We start from the raw sequence: 20,107 nt of genomic DNA, 5'->3' as shown, positions 1-20,107 counted from the left end.
CAATAGGATTTTCTTTTTAATAGAAATTGACACACTGATTCTAAAAGGCATATGGATATGCAAAGGATCTAAAAAAGCAAAAAAAATATTGGAAAAGAACAAAGTTAAAGAACTTAACTGTCTTGTTTCATAACCACTATAAACCCAGAGTTATCAGACAGTTCAATATTGGGTCAGATAAAGGTTGGTGAACAAATAATAAAACAGAATTGAGAGTGATAAATAAACCTTTATATTTATAATAAATTAATTTTTTATAAGTGTGCCAAGATAATTCCAGGGTAAAGGGCAGACTTTTCTACCAATGGTGCTGGGATAATTGTACGTTCACATGAAAAAAAAAAGGAAAGAAAGAAAAGAAAAAGAATGAAAAAGAAAAACTGAGACTCTTATCTTATACCATACATAAAAATTAATACAAAATAGATCACAGATCAACATGGGAGTGCTCAAATTATAAAACTTCTAGAATGAAACATGGAGCTTTTCTTCTATATTTCATTCTAGAAGTCTTATCGTTTTATATTTAATAAGATATATATATGTATATATATATTTACAGAATATTTGCAGGTTAATAGAAAACAATACAATTTTTAAAATGTGTAAAATGATGTCTTAGACATTTTATTAAAGAAGATATACAGAACTAATAAACACATGAAAAGATACTCAATGTAATTAGTGATTATGGAAATGCAAATTTAAACCTATATGGAATATTATTTCACCCTTACTAGAGTGGCTATAATAAAATGACAGACAATATTAAGTATTGGCAACCAAGTGGAGAAGTTAGTACTCTCCTACATTTCTGAAAGGAATGTAAAATGGTGTAGCCATTTTGGAAAACAATTTGGCAGTTTCTCAAAAAATCAACAGAAACTTACTATACAACCTACCAACTCCATATCTAGGATCAATTAAGAATGAGAACATATAACCACATAAAGTCATGCAGGCAAATATTTATAACATTTTTTGTAATAGCACTCCACTAGTAAATGGAAAACAAAATATGGTTTATGCACATAATGGAATAACATGCAACAATGAAAAGAATCTAACTACTGATACATGCCACAAAATGGATGAACCCAAATACATATGCTGAGTGGAGAACCAGACTCAAAAAACTTCATATTGTATGATTGAATTTATATCAAATGTCCATTAAGGGCGAATGACACAGCTGGAGAGAGATCACTAGTTGTATTGAGTGGGGTGTGTGGGAATGGAGATTATTAAAAATTAGTATAAGACAACTTTTTTGAGGTGCTGGAATGTTCTAAACCTGGATTAAAATAGTAATATCACAATTTAAAAAATATATTAAGAAAACATTGATTGTACACCTTATAATAGGTGAATTTAGTAATGTGTAAATTATTAAGCATATTATAAAACAAAAGTTCTAGTGCACTCAAGTATATGAAAAATTGGAGAGAGAATGTGAATATGTGGTATGGGCAACTAAAGCCAGGGGGAAAATGGGGATTAGTGGGCAAAACTATGGCATTCTTACCACTGCCATCACCTCAAAATCATTTCAACCTAATATCATCTCACCTCCTCAACCTAATATCAACATCACACACACACACACACACACACAGACACACACACACACACACACACACACGGTCAGATAGTTAAGTTCGTGAACTTGTTGAAACAATTTTGCTAACCTTTTTTTGGTATCAGAGAACTTATTCATTATGAATTTGTACCAACTGGGCAGTTAACTAAGTTTACTCTTTGGAAGTGCTGAAAAGGCTGCATGAAAAAGTTAGACGACCTGAACTTTTCACCAACAATTCATGGCTCTTGCATCACGACAATGCACCAGCTCACACCGCACTGTCTGTGAGGGAGCTTTTAGCCAGTAAACAAATAACTGTATTGGAACACCCTCCCTATTCACCTGATCTGGCCCCCAGTGATTTCTTTCTTTACCCAAAGACAAAGGAAATAGTGAAAGGAAGACCTTCAGGACATTAAGGGTAAGCCGATGACAGCTATGATGGCCATTCCAGAAAAAGAGTTCCAAAATTGCCTTGAAGGGTGGACTAGGTGCTGGTGTCAGTACATAGTTTCCCAAGGGGACTACTTCTAAGGTGACCATAGTGATATTCAGCAATGAGTTATGCAACACTTTTTCGAGGATGAGTTCACCAACTTAATTGTCCGACCTCGTATACATAATTTTTAAAAATCATAGCACTTTTTAGAACAAGGCTGCTATAGTCTGAATGTTTATTTCCTCTCAAACCTCATATGTTGAAATCATAACCCCCAAGGTGATGGCATTTGGAGATGGAGCTTTGGGGAGGTGTTTATAGTGCCCTTATAAAAGAGCTCTGGGAGAGTTTCCCTGTCCTTTCTGCCATATGATGATACAACTAAAAGGTGCCCTCTATGAACCAGAATGCAGGACCTCACCAGACATGGAATCTGCTGGTGTCTTACTCTATGAATTCCAAACTTTGGAACTGTGAAAACTAAATTTCTATTTTTCATAAGTCACTCAATCTGTCATATTTTGTAACAGCAGCCCAAATGGACTGAGACAAAGGACTATGGATGTCAAAATCCTTCTCAGTCTGAATCTACAGGTTGCAATGGCCTATTGATCAATATTAATTTGTCATTCTTGGTTTGGATAGAATTATCACTTCTTTCCCAAATCATAAACCTAGTATATTTCTTGATGTAGATTCTCTTTTCTCACAACAACAGTACAAAAATTCAACACCCAATATGCATTTTTAACTATCGTGTTTCCCCGAAAATAAGACCTAGCCAGACCATCAGCTCTAATGCATCTTTTGGAGCTAAAATTAATATAAGACCCAGTATTTATATTATATTATATTATATTATATTATATTATATTATATTATATTATATTATATTATATTATATCATATCATATCATATTATATCATATCATATTATATCATATTATATCATATTATATCATATTACATCATATTACATCACATTACATCATATTACATTATATTGTAATATACAATATTATAAGACCTGGCCTTATGTTGTATTATATAAGACCCAGTATTATATTACATTATATTATATGATATTATACCCGGTCTAATAGTAAAATAAGACCAGGCCTCACATTAATTTTCGCTCCAAAAGACGTATTAGAACTGATGATCCAGCTAGGTCTTGTTTTTGGGGAAACACGGTATCACTACCTCTCTTTGTTATCGGCAGTCTAGTTGCCAGGCACAAAGACCTCCTTAACTTTGCAGTCTCTAGTTATTTTTTCCATTTAATACATTCTTCACTCTATAGCTGGGTGGTTGTAATAAAATGCTAATCTGCTTACACTCTTCACAAGTAATAACTCCTCGATGGCTTCCCGTTTCAATCACTAAACATTCTAATTTCCTTAACCTGGCTTAAATGTCATGTGTGCCTACTACATGTCCCACCTCACATCCCTCCTTGTGGCATGTCCCACCTCACATCCCACATACCTGCTGGCGAAAATCAGAATGTGCCATGTTCTTGCTTGCCCCAGATCTTTATATGTTATCTTTTCTTCCTGAAACATTCACTTCCTTATCTCATCCCACATTTTCTCCCCTATCCAAGCTGACTTTATCTGGCTAATTCCTAATCATCCTTTTAGACTTTTCATAGATATCATTTTCTCTGGAGAGCCTTCCTTGAAGTCCTTCAGCCTAAAAGCTCCTGCTACGCATTTCTACCATATTATTAACCTCGGGGGCAATCAAATCTCCAAAGCATTGTACATAGCAACTATTCAATAATTATTTAATGGATGAATGAATGAATGTGTGAACTTTGAATATGGTCTTAATATTTCAGTTGAGCAAAGTTTAACATTAAGCCCTGTGAAACTTGGCATATTGGTTAAAGTATGGGCACATTTCCCAGTTCTGGCCAACTTTCTATGATTAAAGCCATAAATTAAAGAAGCAACTTGCTGACAGTTTGTCAGCATTCAATCAACTCCCCCAAGTGATTATCTAATTTTCTTCTCAAATAAATTTTCTCCTTCCACACTCCCTTAGGCAATAGGCTGAGTAAACATATGAACCTTGAACTGAATTCTGTAGGACATTTAGACCGTTTTAATGTGGAAAAACAATTTTAAGGTTAAGAAATTCACATTCTTACTTCATTTATATTTGTATCTCTGCACTTGTGAATGAAATAACCAACACAACCTAATTTTGTCACTGGTCGATTAAACATTTTTCTTAGTGTTATCTACTAATAATTTACATTGGTATTATAGGTAACTAAGAGTTGGTGTTTGGGTATATTACTCATTGCTAATAAGTATGTTCTGAAGGATAAGTCATCAAATTACTTTATGAACCCAGGAATAAACTATTAGCTTAATATGTTCTAATTTTCATTACTAAGGTATTTAAGAGCTCCAGAGTGAATATATCTGGAAATGCAGTATGGTGAGGGCTGATTAATGAGCTCTTCTATGTGCAAAATGATAGATTTTATTATAATTACATACAAATAAGTCTTACATATTAATATAAAAACTATATGTCATATTAAAATCTGAGAATGACATGTATGGCTGTTAGTAGTGACTAAACAGTGCATTGCACCAGAGTAGACATTTGCATTTTTTAATTTTTAATTTTATTCTTTATTTACATAATGATAGCTGTTTCCTCTAGTAAAAAAAAAAAATAATAATAGTGCTGAAAGGGCACCCTAGCAGTTTTACTAAGGTCAGGAAAAGAAACAGATCATACTTTCATATATTCTATTATATTTATCGATATGTATTTATGTGTATACTTATGTGTGTGTAGGTATATGTACATCAGTGAGAGTAATGAAAAAACAATCTCTCAAATATTAATTTAGGCTTAGAACATATGTACATCAGTGAAAGTAATACAAAAAAATCTCTTAGATATTAGTTAGGCTTAGAACAGATAAATTAATTGAGGCAGAATCTGCTAACTTAAATAGATGTTGAGTGAGAATTCGATGGTGAAAATGATTGTTATGAGTTGAATGTGCTTCCTTAAAATTCATATATTGAAATCCTAGCCCCCAGTACCTCAAAATAAATAGGGTCATTGAAATTATGGATGGTATAGCAACATCATGCTTTTTAATGTTTAAAGTTATAACTTTGTTTCTAGAATATGCTTCAGCTGCATAAAAATAAATTACAAATCTTATTTATTTTTTGCTGAAAATCATCATAAAAGTATTAACATAAAATCATCAAAATTCCATAATCATTTCTAGTTTATCACCCTTTGACCAATTTTTATGAGGTGCTCCTACTTATTTAAACATCTTTTTCTTCTTTGAAAATAACTATTAAATTCAAACTATTTGAGCAAAATATAATCAAAATTGTAAGTGAAAATACAATAAAAATCAAAGTCACAGTGTGTGGAATTATGCATTTCATGAGAACTTGTTAAAAATGTATTCATAGTGGATAGTCTTCTTTATTCTTCTCCTTTTTCATTACTTCAAACTAGGATACAAGATTATACTTATTTAATAAAAGAGATGTGAATAAAAGAAATAGACATTGAATGAATATATTGACAGACTTGAAACTATTAAATTGGTGCAAAAATAATTGTGGTTTTTGCAATTATTTTAACCTTCTAAACCACAATTACTTTTGCACCAACTTAATAGTATATTTATAATCTCATGTATTTCCAAATACCTTTGCTAAATACCATCTTTTACACATTTTTCTAACATTCCATAATTTTTTATTGTTTAAAAATTTAGAAAGTGTCAATATTTTGAATTATTGCCTCTTAATGTTACTAGCGTATGTGGATATAAAATAGTTATCTAGTTTGATTGCATTTGATGATGACAATTTTGTGCAGGAGATGCAAGCCCAGAGAAATTACATGGTAACCAATTTCCAGGAGGGCAGAGTTTATACTGAAACTGAGATTTCCTAATTCCAACTCTAGCCTCTGTCTATGCCATATTTCATCTTCACCCCGACAGAAGTGTCGGGGTGGCAGGATCAGAAGGCAGAACAAAGGCAAGGAAACTGAGAGTTCCCATCATGGCACAAACAGATCCCCAAAGCAGTTCTGAGTAGCTTTAGGACTCAGTGTAGCAATACACACAAGTATTCTCAAATACTGGTGGGGCGATTTCAATTAAAATGCAAATAAATAAAACAGGATCCAAGAAAAAATATAGCACATTCTCATGCTATAACGAGAATGGTAACACCATTCACTGCTTTCCAGATCAAATTGCTGTGACCTTTATTATTTAGTAGACCTATTTTCACATTGGTGTATCTTAAAGTAATACAAAAGTTATTATGTACTGCAGTCCAACTAAGCTAGTAAATAGTTTCAGAGATGTTCCCAGGATCTCATTGCCCAGGTGATCAGAGCTGTTCCAGGATATCTTTGGAAGTATTGGAGATGCTTAGCGTGAAATATCACTTCCTTGTTGAAGCCTTTCCTGATGCCATCACACAAAGTTAATTTATAATATCTTCCCGCTCCAAACTACCACAGCCCTTTCCTGTGAGCTTTTAGCGGGAAGGGGTGTCAACTCTCTCCCTACTCCCACTCCTACTTCATTCTACTCCAAAGTAGGCAGGGATAATTCTCTGAATTATATAAGTACCATTGGTTAGCTTTTCAAACGGTCTCTTGGATAACTTTATTTTCTTAGAAAGCTGGAGAAATGGGAAGGTTTCAGGCTTCCCCCAGCTAAGAAGTCTCAGTATCTTTCTCCCTCTCTCTCCCACCACCCGCTCCCCTTTCTCAGCCCCTCACTCATCTGTTCCATTGTCTAGTAGACCCTTCCTTCCATGAGACCTAAGTACAAAAGACTGGAACCTGTGTGCCATCTTTCTGTCCTAATGGTCCAGGGCAGATTGAAATTCACCACTATACAGGCCAGAGGCAAAGCTTCCTGACTTTGGTGTTTGTGTTTTCTTTTTGCATAGTATGTTCTTTTCTGAGCAGACTTTTTTCACTATCATTATATTGAAATAAAAAGGGCTAACATCTGATTGTATGTTTTTTTAAAAAGTAAACAGAATGAGACTATGTAGACTGATCTGTTTCTTGGCCCTAATGTGAAAATACCCTCACAGAGAGAGGTTCCAATGTGGTTCCAGTGTCAATCACCAGGAGTCTATTTTGATATTTTAGTCAAATAAGATGTTAGACAATAAAGCTCAAGTAGAAATTATTTTTCTTGACCATGTCATATACAGAGGGTGTCAAAAAATATATACACTTAAGGAAAACTGTATTAAAATTGTAATAATATATACTGATAAAAGATGGATACAAGTCACGTTTGACTTCTGCAATTACACTTCTGATTACAGCGAACTACTGCTTAAGCAATGCTGACCAAAGTGTCCACTTGTATACATTTTTTTGGCATTGTCGGTAAATATATATAGTCTATCTTATATATAATTTATATTTATATAATTGCATGTATTAGGAAATTATATTTTGTTATTGGTATATACTGAGTATTACAGTTTTCCTTTTTTAAAATTTGTATACATTTTTTTAGGCATTTTGGGGGGCACCCTCTATATATACCTATAGCCTAAAAAAGATAGGATTTAAGGTTTTATAAATCTTTTAGGATTCACTTTTATTCACACCCCAAACATTCCACTAGTGAATCATATTTTGATTATTTGTTCACATGTTTACCTTTTCCCTGAGTTAAACTCCTAGAAGGTATTGACTGTGTATTACCTACATGCTTTTCCCAAGTACCTACATGTCTACCCAGTAGTTGATTCCTGCTGAATGACAATTGTAAAGACTGACTTACCTACTGAATGAACAAATAAATGTTTTTTTTTAGTTACCTGACTAGTTCACTATGAGCATTTATATTATTCTCTGTAGGTGCTTGGGAAACTTAGAAAACTGCTACAAAGTCATTGTAATTGTCTACATGTGCTACATTTTAGAGATTACTTCTCAATAAAGATCCAGTTAGTGCTTGTATTTCTCTGGAGAAAGTACAGAATTGAATTTCATAGACAAGTTGTTGCCAAAGAGGCAGTAGATGGGTTTTAATCTGCAAAGTGGAGAGAAAGAGCAAGACATTTAATCTTTTACAGTGTTTCCAAGCTAACTTGCCTAACCTTTTTAGAGATATTTCTCATACTGTTCACAGAAGGAAAGGGGAAAAAGTAGTTCCCAGCCCTGCTTCCCTCTCCTTCTGTGTCAATGACAGAACCTGCGTACCCACACTACTGCAGGATTATATGACCCTCCTTCTCTCCAACCACAGCAGAGGCATCTAAATTAGATGCACTGACGTTGGTGAGAATGCAGGGACTCAGCAGAGAGATACAGGCCTTTATGAGGTGGCTGTGGAGCTGCTCGGTAAAGGATCGCTGCCTGTGAGTCGGAACTGAGCCATCTTGACAGAAAGTCTAATGTACTTTCTGAATTGTGATTTGGGTGTCATATTTGGCAGAGTTGGTTTCATGTTCTTTTTTGTTCTTGTTTCTTTTAAGTTGACGATTATCTCAAGTCATTTCCTTTTTATTCACTTTTAGGTGTGTGAAATCATTCTAAATATCATTGATACTTTTTTTCTCAAAGTATTATAAAATCAGGTAATCCATTTTAAATACTGAAAGCACAATGACAACCTCAGATATTTCATTATTTACTTATCGTGCCAAGAGACGCTGATTTAAATGTTAAATGACACATAGCTACATCATTTTTAAAGATACATTTAAAAAACTTTACACTTATAGAATTATAAAATGTATTCATTTATAATCCCTAAAATCAGCTGGCAGTTGCTGTTCAGAATGCCATTTTTCTGTATTGAATACAAAAGGGCTAATGTTAGTGAAGAAAATCTATCTTTCACACTCCAGGAAAACAAGGTACCGGAATGGTGGAGCTTAATCACAGTTTTGCACAGCAAGTGTTTCATTCTCATACCCCAGCTCTTCTAGCTCTAGTAGAGTGGCCAAGGTGATATGATTCCCTTTTCAGTGTCCCTCAGTATCTTATCTCACCCTGTACTGTTTCTGCTGTTTTGAGTTTCTTTATTATTGACCTTTGGAAAACTGAAGGTTTGATATTCACTATTTCATTGTCACCTAAATCTGAGAGAGCTCTCTACATCCACATATCCTCTCATTTATTTTTCTTCTGCTGACATCTTGGGCAGACAGAGTGGAGGAAGGAAGCAGTCAACCTAGTGAGCATTTGACAGGTGGTATTAAAAAACTGCTCCTCGAATGATCACCTCATAGAAAAACACACTTGAAATAAAATGCTTAGCAAATCAGAGTTTAAGTCATGAGTTTTGTAAAGGATGACATATAAACATAGTACACCTTTCTTCTTCTTACTTTTATGTATCAGGGAAGCACTTCTCACACAATAATTAATTGACTGAAGATTCTGTTAAAATGTGTGAAAATAAAACAAAGTCTTTTATCAAAGGGAATATGAAAATCTACTATGAAGTTACTTTTCTCACAAAACTTTAATAAATCAGAATAGACACTGCATCAGTTCTTTTTTTTTTAACAGTATAAACAGCAGGTATCCCAGGAATTGATGCTTCCTTTGTCAATTTGTTATACTATATTGAATAATACATTTGAGGTTTGCTCAAGAAAAAGTAAATTTAGAGGCACAAAGGAATATTAGAAAGAGTGAATCTAATTTAGAATGGCTTTATCCAGCATCTTGCATGTAGTGGGATATTGATAAACTTTTAAAAAAATTGAATGTAATAATTTCTCTGACAGTTTCTTTTCCTTATTTTCTCTAATAATGATGACCATTTATATCATTGTTTTTCAGGGTGAATTTTTATTTGTCTTAGAGAAATGATACTTATTTGTATTAAAAGATTACCTTCAACTAAGTGTCATAACATAAATATATAAATTTGACATAAATGGAAATTAGGGCACTAAGTTAGCTGAAAACAAAGGCAATTCTTTGAAAACTCTTTAGATAAGTCATTGCCAGCTACAGGAAATAAGGCGGTTAGTTGATGGCTACAATACTCAGCCAGCGCAAGTCATAATTTGTATGCAAATATATGATTTTAATGTTATAATATTCAATTAAGGAAGCTTAGCCTTCCAGTCATACTAGAATCATTAACCAATGAGGGGTAATATCAGCATTTTTCATTGTTTTTAAATTGACTATTCTGTTCGCCAGGTGGAGATTTTGCAATATTGTGTTAGGATATCTCCCACCTAATGGTTACTTTCCCTCTGATTCTGTTAGAAAGTGTTATTTCCTAGCTTGCCCTTCTGCCCTGAGAGCTCTTGAGTTGGCTCATGTTACTAAACACTGATTCATTTAGATATTGCTCTTCTAAAAAAATTAATAAACAGGAACCTCATTTAGAGTGACATGGGGAGGCCAAAAGGGGGAGCTCTCACACCCTACGCTGATAACAAAGCACAATGGAGAACTCTTTGTAATCCCTCTTCCCAACTTCCTTTTTTTCTTTAAAAGAGCTTCCTGTTTGTTTTAGCAAACTTGTACTTGGCCGTCCATGGTTGTATGTTCTAGATTGCAATTCCTTGTTGATCCTGAAAAAAAAACATTTTGCTGGAGAAATATCTGGCTGACTTTTTGTTTACAGTCAACAGTCTGTTGAATAAAAAGGTGCTAAAATGACTTGCTCTGTCTTAAGAAGGTGAGTGAGTGAGTTGGTGGTCGTATAAATGCATCTTAGAGGCCAGCAAATAACTCCAAGTAGCTTGAGCCAGCCCCATTTCTGATGCCAATCATCATAGTCTTTTAATTATTGCAAAGACAGGTCCTTTCAGCACAAGAAGAATTGTACTGCTAGCCATGGATATCTACTTTGTACTTTTATTCAAAGATCTATTCTTTTGTAATTGCATTTATCAAGTAATTCCCCCCCACCTTTTTTTTGCACTCATTCAGATTTCCAGGCTATTTGTGGAAGATATCTCATTAGCAACTGCCATGAAGATTAATATAGAGGCAAATTTTGGAATTATTTCTAATATTTTTCCAACTGGGCTTTCTATAAAATATACAATAACTGAATCTCTATCTTATCATGCAGTAATTATTTTTAACATTTAATAAAGATAATTTGCATAAATGAAATATATACCTGATCAACCATAGATATTTTTAAATTAATCCTCAAGTTCTTATTAATGTATTTTTTAATAAGAACTTTATAAATCTTATTGTAAACCTCCTTTGAAAGAAAAACAGATGCCCTAATTTCAGGAGAAGGAATGATTTCATTAGTTAAGGGATTAATTATTCATTTATTTACATATTCAGTACGTACTGAAGACATGCATAAAACATATTCTTATTTGATTTTGTGTTACGAACAAAAAATAAAAAAAAAAAACAATGCACATGCAGAGATCACATGGCCACAATGGCTGAAAGCTCAACCTCCATCACTTAAAAATTGTGTGTGTGTGTGTGTGTGTGTGTGTGTGTGTGTGTACTAAGGTCTATACACTGGGGGTGCCAAAAAAATGTATACATGTGGACACTTTGGTCAACATTGCTCAGACAGTTGTGTGCCGTAATCAGAAATATCTGGACGCTGATGGTAACCACTTTGAGCACCTCTTGTAATTGCAGAAGTCAAACGTGATTTGTATTCATCTTTTGTTATTGGTATATGCTGGTATATACTGAGTATTTCAATTGTAATAATTTTTTTCCTTTCTTAAAATATGTGCACATCTTTTTGGCACCCTTTGTATGTTCCTGTGATGCGGGGTTGTATGGAGATAATAAATATTATGATAAATATCCCAGTTTTTATATCAAATGTTCAAATATCGATCTTGTGAGAGTGCTGGTTTAGGCTTTGTGTATGATCTCAATAAGCATTTGAGAGACTTACAAGGGGATGAGAAGTATAGTAAGATATATATATTTGGCCTTTGTGTCTGATTCCTGGCACAGGGCTTCTAAAATCCTTGGAATTTCTTAAGTGACAGGAGCCTTTTGTTTTTCATAATGAGCCCCATCAATGATCAGGTGAGCTTATTTAATGAAGTGACATAGGGTGGGGTTCCTAGATAGCCTAAGACTCAGGCTAGTCACAAGAAAGACCAAGTGATGAGGGAGTTAGAACTTTTAGCGCCACTCAGCAGACTTCACCGGAAAAGGGAGGGGAGTTAGAGATTGAACTGTATAAAAATTTTCCAACAATGAGATTTGGAGAACTTCTGGATTGGTGAACACATCTAGGTGCTGGGAGGTGACACACCTAGAGAGGTCATGGAATCTCTCTACACACACACACACACACACATACACACACACACACAGACATACACAGACACACCAATTTACTTTATCCTATGGATCTGTTCCGTTTGACTTTTTTTTGCAGTAAAATTCTGCTCATTGACTGGTTTTGTCTTTGACAGCAATTTATCTGACATGGGTTCACTGCGGGATTTTCACAAGCCAATAGCATATAGGATAACATCCCTTAATAAGCCAATACAGAAATAACATAAACAAATGACTGATAAATCACACTGTTGTAGGCAAGGGGAGATGAAAGGAATGAAGTCCAAATTTAATTTGAGGGGTACCTGTTATACCAGTAGGCACTTAGGAGACACAGCTTGCACTGACCTGGAGCAGACTTTCAGGTGCCAGTGCAAAAAAGAAAGTCTCTTGTTGCTAGAGCACAATGCTAGGGAGAGAAGGCAGGTGATGGTGGGCACTCGAGGAGGCCCGTGGGGACCATATCAGAAGCACTGTGTGGCTCTCACCACTGCCTATGGCAGTACCTCACTAAGGTAGAAACAGATGTCCCTTCTCTTCCTGAGACTGCCTCAAGGTTTAGCACCACTGCCAATCAGACACACCTTGGCCATGGCACGAGCAAGTGTCTCAAGATCTTCAGAGTTTTTCAGGTCAGATTGAAACTCTTGAATTGTTCTCACAATTTCTCTGTATTTATAGCCTGAGTGTCCCCTTGTCATAGTGGCTGTTCCACATGTTCTTATCTATAAGCCCCCAGTGGGACCCTCAGCAGCGAAGCTCTGAGTGCTTATCAAGGATGACAGAGGAGATGATGACACCTTGACACAACTTACTTCATTCTTACATCAAAATAACTTTATTGAAAAAACCAAGTTCTTTGTCATTGTCATAAACAAGTGGATTTGTATTCATTTGAAACCAACACACACCACGGTTACTGAGTTCTATCTTTGATAATGAACCAGGAAACATAAGTGAACTGTCTTCTTGACTTCTGTGAGTCTTCGTAACCAATTATCAAATCTGAAAGTTAGGGAGGGCTTGGGGAACAACCTGACTTGGTAGCTAAGTTGGACAGAAGTGTGGGTAAGCCAGGCACCCATTAATTATGACTGGTACATGAAGTGAGGGCAGTCTTATCGACTGAAACCTGTGGAGGTCGTTAGTGTCAGAATTGAATTGAACTGAACTGTAGGACACCCAGTGGGGGTCTAAAGAACTGGGGAATCCTTTGTTGGTGTTGGAAAACACTGCAGAGTGCTATCTGCTGTGTGTGGAAAGGGTGAAATAGAGCATATTTGGAGCTTAATACCTGTCTATGGTATTTCACAATGGCAGTTTGTGCTGAGATACTGCACAATCAACTAACCTGAAATTTTGAGAGAGACACCACCGAGGAGAGATGCAAAATGTGAGCTCTGGTTCCTCAAGGCACGCTCTGAGTGCTACGCAAACTGGCAAGAATAATTCAACTAAAATAGTGAATAAATTGCTCAAAGCTGAATATGGGCTAGCCTGAGAGTATACAGACCTTATACCATCAGAAACAAGGGGGATCTACACTAAAGTCTAAGACCTTGAACTTTGTAACAGGACAGGAGACTAAAGAAAGACTCCCACACAATGCAGATGTAGGAGAGCCAGGGAACAACTGCAGCGGACAACTCAAAAGCCTACCTAGACCCTTCTCCCTATCATTCATACAGAATGAAAGCTTTCAGCCCCTGGAGGCAGCTTGGTAAACCCTGCCATCCTACAGGCTCAGCCATCACAACTAGAAGAAAAGAAACATCATAGAATACCACCACAAAGAAATAATAGACAACAACAAAAAGGCAAAGAAACAATGGAGACACGGCCTTACCTGAAAACTAAAGATAGAATGACAGAAAATCCTCACATATCAATAATCACCCTAAATGTAAATGGCCTGAATTCACCAATAAAAAGGCACAGAGTAGCAGATTGGATCAAAAAACTAAACCCAACCATATGCTGTCTCCAAGAGACACATCTCACTATAAGGACAAGAACAGACTCAAAGTGAAAGGATGGAAATTGACACTCCAAGCAAATGGTACCCAGAGAAAATCAGGTGTAGCCATAATGATATCAGATGAAACAGACTTCAGGGTGAAAAAGATAACAAGAGACAAAGATGGACATTTCATAATGGTAAAGGGGACTATACAACAAGAAGACATAACAGTCATCAATATTTATGGCCCCAATCAGGGAGCACCAAAATAAACCAAGCAACTACGGAGAAATTGACCAAAACACAATTATACTAGGGGACTTAAATACATCATTGACAACTATGGATAGATCATCCAAACAGAAAATAAATAATGAAATAGCAGCCCTAAGTGACACATTAGATGAAATGGACACAATTGACATTTATAGAGTACTTCATCCTAAAACAACAGACTATACATTCTTTTCTAGTGTACATGGAACATTCTCAAGGATAGACCATATTTTGGGACATAAAATCAGCCTCAGCAAATTTAAGAAGATTGAAATCATACCAAGCATATTCTCTGATCACAAGGCTTTGAAATGGGATATCAACTGCAAAAAGAAAGCAGGAAAAAACACAAATACATGGAGATTAAACAACTTTTAAAGAACTTTTAAAGAACGACTGGGTCAAAGAAGAAATTAGAGGAGAGATCAAAAGATACATAGAAACAAATGACAATGAAAATACATCCTACCAAAATTTTTGGGTTGCAGTGAAAGCAGTTTTAAAAGGGAATTTTATATCATTACAGGCCTATCTCAAGAAACAAGAAAAATCCCAAATAAATAACCTCATTTACACCTTAAAGAACTAGAAAAAGAAGAACAACTGAAACCCAAGGTCAGCAGAAGAAAGGAAATACCAAACATCAGAGCAGAACTAAATGAAAGAGAGAACAAAATGACAATAGAAAAAATTAATGTGACAAAGAGCTGGTTCTTTCAAAAGATTAACAAAATTGACAAACCCTTGGCTAGACTCACTAAGATAAGAAGAGAGAAGACACTAATTAACAAAATCGGAAATGAAAAAGGGGAAGTTATCAAGGACAGCACAGAAATACAAAGGATTATCCAAGAATACTATGAAGGACTATATGCCACCAAATTCAATAACCTAGAAGAAATGGACAAGTTCTTAGAAACATATAGCCTTCCAAGGCTGAACCATGAAGAACTGGAAAATCTAAACAGACCGATCACCAGTAACGAAATTGAATCAGTCATGCAAAACCTCCCCAAAAGCAAAAGTCCGGGCTTCACTAGTGAATTCTACCAAACCTTCAAACAGGATCTAATACCAATCCTGCTCAAACTCTTCCAAAAAATTGAAGAAGAGTCAGTACTCCCTAACTTATTTTATGATGCCAACATTACCCTGATACCAAAACCTGGTAAGGACAACAAAAAAAGAGAAAACTACAGACCAATTTCTCTGATGAATACAGATGCAAAAATCCTAAACAAAATTCTAGCAAATAGAATACAACAATGCATTAAAAAGACTACTCACCACGACCAAGTGGGGTTCATGCCTGAGGCACAAGGATGGTTCAACATCCGCAAATCCATCAATGTGATACATCACAGAAACAAAATAAAAGACAAAAATCATATAATTATATCAATTGATGCAGAAAAAGCATTTGACAAGATACAACATCCATTTATGATTAAAACACTTAATAAAATAGGTATAGAAGGAAAATACCTTAACATAATAAAGGCCATATATGACAAGCCCTCAGCTAATCTCATAATTAATGGTGAAAAACGGAAGCCCTTTGCTCTACATTCAGGAACACGACAAGGTTGTCCCCTATCACCTCTGCTTTTCAACATAGTGTTGGAAGTCCTTGCCAGAGCAATCAGGCAAGAGAAAAAAATAAAAGGCATCCAAATTGGGAATGAAGAAGTTAAATTGTTACTCTTTGCAGATGACATGATGCTATATATAGAAAACCCTAAAGACTCCACCAAAAAGCTATTAAAAATAATCAAGAATACAGTAAAGTTGTTGGCTACAAAGTCAATGTACAAAAATCCTTTGCATTCCTACATACTAACAATGAAATCTCAGAAATAGAATGGAATAGAATTGAGAACCCAGAAATAAAACCACATAACTATGGACAGATAATTTTTGACAAAGAAGCTAAAAAGATACAATGGAGGAAAGACAGCCTCTTCAATAAATGGAGCTGGGAAAATTGGATAGCCACGGGCAAAAGAATGAAACTGGACTGCTATCTGTCACCATGTACCAAAATTAATTCAAAATGAACCAAAGACTTAAGCATAAGACCTGACACAATAAACTGCATAGAAGAAAACATAGGTACTGAACTTATGGACCTTGGGTTCAAAGAGCATTTTATGAATTTGACTCCAAAGGCAATGGAAGTAAAAGCTAAAATAAATGGATGGGACTATATGAAACTTAAAAGCTTCTGCACAGCAAAAGAAACCATTGACAAAATAAAGAGGCAACCAAATGAGTGGGAGAAGATTTTTGCAAACAGTTCCTCTGATAAGGGGCTAATATCTAAAATATACAAGGAACTCATGAAACTCAACAACAAAACAACAAACAACCCAATTGAAAAATGGGCAGAGGACCTGAAGAGACATTTCTCCAAAGAGGGCATACAAATGGCAAATAGAGATATGAAAAAATGCTCAACATCACTAATCATCAGAGAAATGCAAATGAAAACCACAATGAGCTATCACCTCACCCCAGTCAGAATGGCTTTCATCAACAAGACAAATATTAACAAGTGTTGGAGAGGCTGTGGAGAAAAAGGAACCCTCATACACTGTTGGTGGGAATGCAGACTGGTGCAGCCGCTATGGAAGGCAGTGTGGAGGTTCCTCAAAAAATTACTAATAGAATTACCATATGATCCAGCAATCCCTCTCCTGGGTATCTACCCAAAAAATCTGAAAACATTTATCCATAAAGACACGTGTGCTCCAATGTTCACTGCAGCTTTGTTTACGGTGGCCAAGACATGGAAACAACCAAAATGTCCTTCGATAGATGAATGGATAAAGAAATTGTGGTATATATACACAATGGAATACTATTTGGCGGTAAGGAAAGATGATATAGGAACATTTGTGACAACATGGATGGATCTTGAGAGTATAATGCTAAGCGAAATAAGTCAGATAGAAAAAGCAGAGAACCCTATGATTTCACTGATATGTGGTATATAAACCAAAAACAACAAAAGAACAAGACAAATGAGAAAGAAAAACTCGTAGACACAGACAATAGTTTAGTGGTTACCAGAGGGTAAAGGGGGTGGGGGAGGGAGATGAGGGTCAGGGGGATCAAATATATGGTGATAGAAGGAGAACTGACTCTGGGTGGTGAACACACAATGGGATTTATAGATGATGTGATACAGAATTGTACACCTGAAATTTATGTAATTTCACTATCAATTGTTTTCCCAATAAATTAAAAAATATTCGTTGTCCCTTTGGGTCCCAGATCATTGCAGATCCCCTGTCACCGGCAAAGGTGAGATCCCTGAGTCATCCCTATCCCTAGCGCCCAATGATGCACCACATGATTAAAACTAAGGCTAAACTAGCAAAATAGAACATCGGGTAACAAAAAAATTGCTTTTAAAATCGGGTTCAACGTATCAAAAGTATAATTTTTGTACATAGGTTTCCAAGTTGTCGATTTGATTTATCTTCAGAAATCCTGTTTACTATGTGAAAATAACTACAAAACTCACGGTAATTTTTTTGTTCATTTGGAACTCTCTAAATCTCAAGGAGCTATATTGGTAAACAAAATATGAACATATACTAGTGCCGACAAAAACACTTTTGAGAAAAACTACAACTTTTTAAGTATAGGACGTTTTATGAGTTTGGAGTTCAGTGCATTTCCTTTATTGAAACACACATTTTTGTAATACAATAATCTTATTAGAAAAATTATATCACAAATGCCCATGTATATTTTCATAAAGCTATTTAATTATTTGTAACCCAGAAAAGAATGAGTTACAGAACAATCATTAGACTGGACAAAATTAAGTTAGTGGTGAAGCCTACAAAATAATTGACTAGAGTTCCCAAATTCAATCTTCATGAAGCATATTTATACGTGTTAACAAACTATACACCATGTTATTATGCCTCAGAGTTTTGGATTAAGTAATTGTAGAGAAGTTCTCGTAGGGCACCCAGGCTTAACTTGTTTCATTCAGCCTGAGAAACAGCTTGAACACCAGAACCACAGTTCTGAAGGATAAAATTCCAAGATTCAGGTGCCAGCATGATTGCTTTCTGGGAATGACTCTCTTCCTAGCTTGTAAAAGGCTGCCTTTTCACTGTGTCCTCACATGACTGAAAGAGGGTGAGCTCTCTGGTGCCTCTCCTGATTAGGGCATTATCTCAGTATGACCTCAATGAAAATTATCTTCCAAAGGCCCCATCTTCAAATACCATCATACTGGGGATCCCAGCTTCAATATATGAATTGGGGTGGGCGCCACAATTCAGTCCATCACATGCTGTGACTTCAGGTATCTGATGGTGTCATGAAAAACTATGGTTAGATAGATTTTTTTTTTTTTTTAAGGCAGATGAAAGCTATTTTATTGAATGATCGATCCATACACTGGACAATGGATAGAAAAGCTGAGTTTAAGTACAGGCCACTATGTACTGGTAAAAGAGATGGAGCTTTATTTCTTGGTCTCTTCTTCCTTGGACAGAGTCTTGATGATTTTCCTTCTTGGAGTCGCTCTTCACGGCGCTTGCGTGCTTCCTTGGTCTTAGACCTACGGGCCTCAGCCTGGTCAGCAAGAAGCTTCTTGCGAGCCTTGTCTGCCTTCAGCTTGTGGATGTGTTCCATGAGAATCCGCTTGTTTTTGAACACGTTACCCTTCATTTTCAGGTACAGGCCTGTGATACATGTGGCGGTCAATCTTCTTAGATTCACGGTATCTTCTGAGCAGTCGGCGAAGAATTCTCATCCTTCTCATCCAGGTTACCTTCTCAGGCATTCGAGCATTGGCAGTACCCTTTCGCTTACCTATGCCCATATGCCTGCCTTTCCTACGGGCCAAAGTGTTTTTTCGGCATCGAGCTCGGGAATGGACAGTCACAGGCTTCCGGATGATCAGCCCATCTTTGATCAGCTTCCGAATCTGCTGGGGGAGTTGGCATTGGCGATTTCATTGGTTTCATTGGGGTCCATGGTTAGATAGATTTGATGCCTTTGCCTTGGGATATTGATTAGAGTGATGTTGTTTCCAGCTTTCTGCTTCCTAAGTGGAAGTTGAAAAGAAAATGAACACTAATGTTTAAAAGCATATATCTTTAATTTTTAGCTCTTCTCTAGACCCTTATGGTAAAATATCCTATTTTTATGTCATATTTTTCTTTCTTCATTTCTTCCACTGAAATACTTTCCTCTTCTCTGTTTTCTAAGCTAGGCCTGGGGTGTGATGGTGATTATCAAATGGTGATATTTCTACTTTCTTTACAGAAAAAAAGCATTGTTTTTTTTTTTTTTTGCCCAGATATGACAAATATTTTCTTTGTTTTCTTTTTATTTCCCTAATACATGAGCACATGCTTAGAAACACACACAGACACCCCCCCCACACACACGTACACAACTCATTATCGCTTATGTCTGTTTTTTTCAGAGGCTTGATAGAAGGAAACACAAGAAGAGCCCCACGTTGCATGCATGTTTTGATTTTCCAGTTAATTATTTAGTGGAGAAA

The 20,107-nt window shown here is 35.7% G+C and overlaps 1 pseudogene across 1 annotated transcript; it reads right to left on the bottom strand.

Annotated features, from left to right (window-relative positions):
* Nucleotides 1-19,057: 19,057 nt before the first annotated feature.
* LOC308492841 (large ribosomal subunit protein eL19-like) lies at nucleotides 19,058-19,572 on the bottom strand (annotated as a pseudogene). Its single transcript has one exon. The product of its transcript is annotated as a large ribosomal subunit protein eL19-like (transcript).
* Between the last annotated feature and the right edge of the window lie 535 nt (nucleotides 19,573-20,107).

Source organism: Rhinolophus hipposideros (assembly GCF_964194185.1).
Source record: "Rhinolophus hipposideros genome assembly, chromosome: 25".
In the NCBI taxonomy this organism is placed as follows: Eukaryota; Metazoa; Chordata; class Mammalia; order Chiroptera; family Rhinolophidae; genus Rhinolophus; species Rhinolophus hipposideros.
The sequence above is the reverse complement of the archived record's forward strand: the minus strand, read 5'-3'. Positions and strand labels throughout refer to the sequence as shown.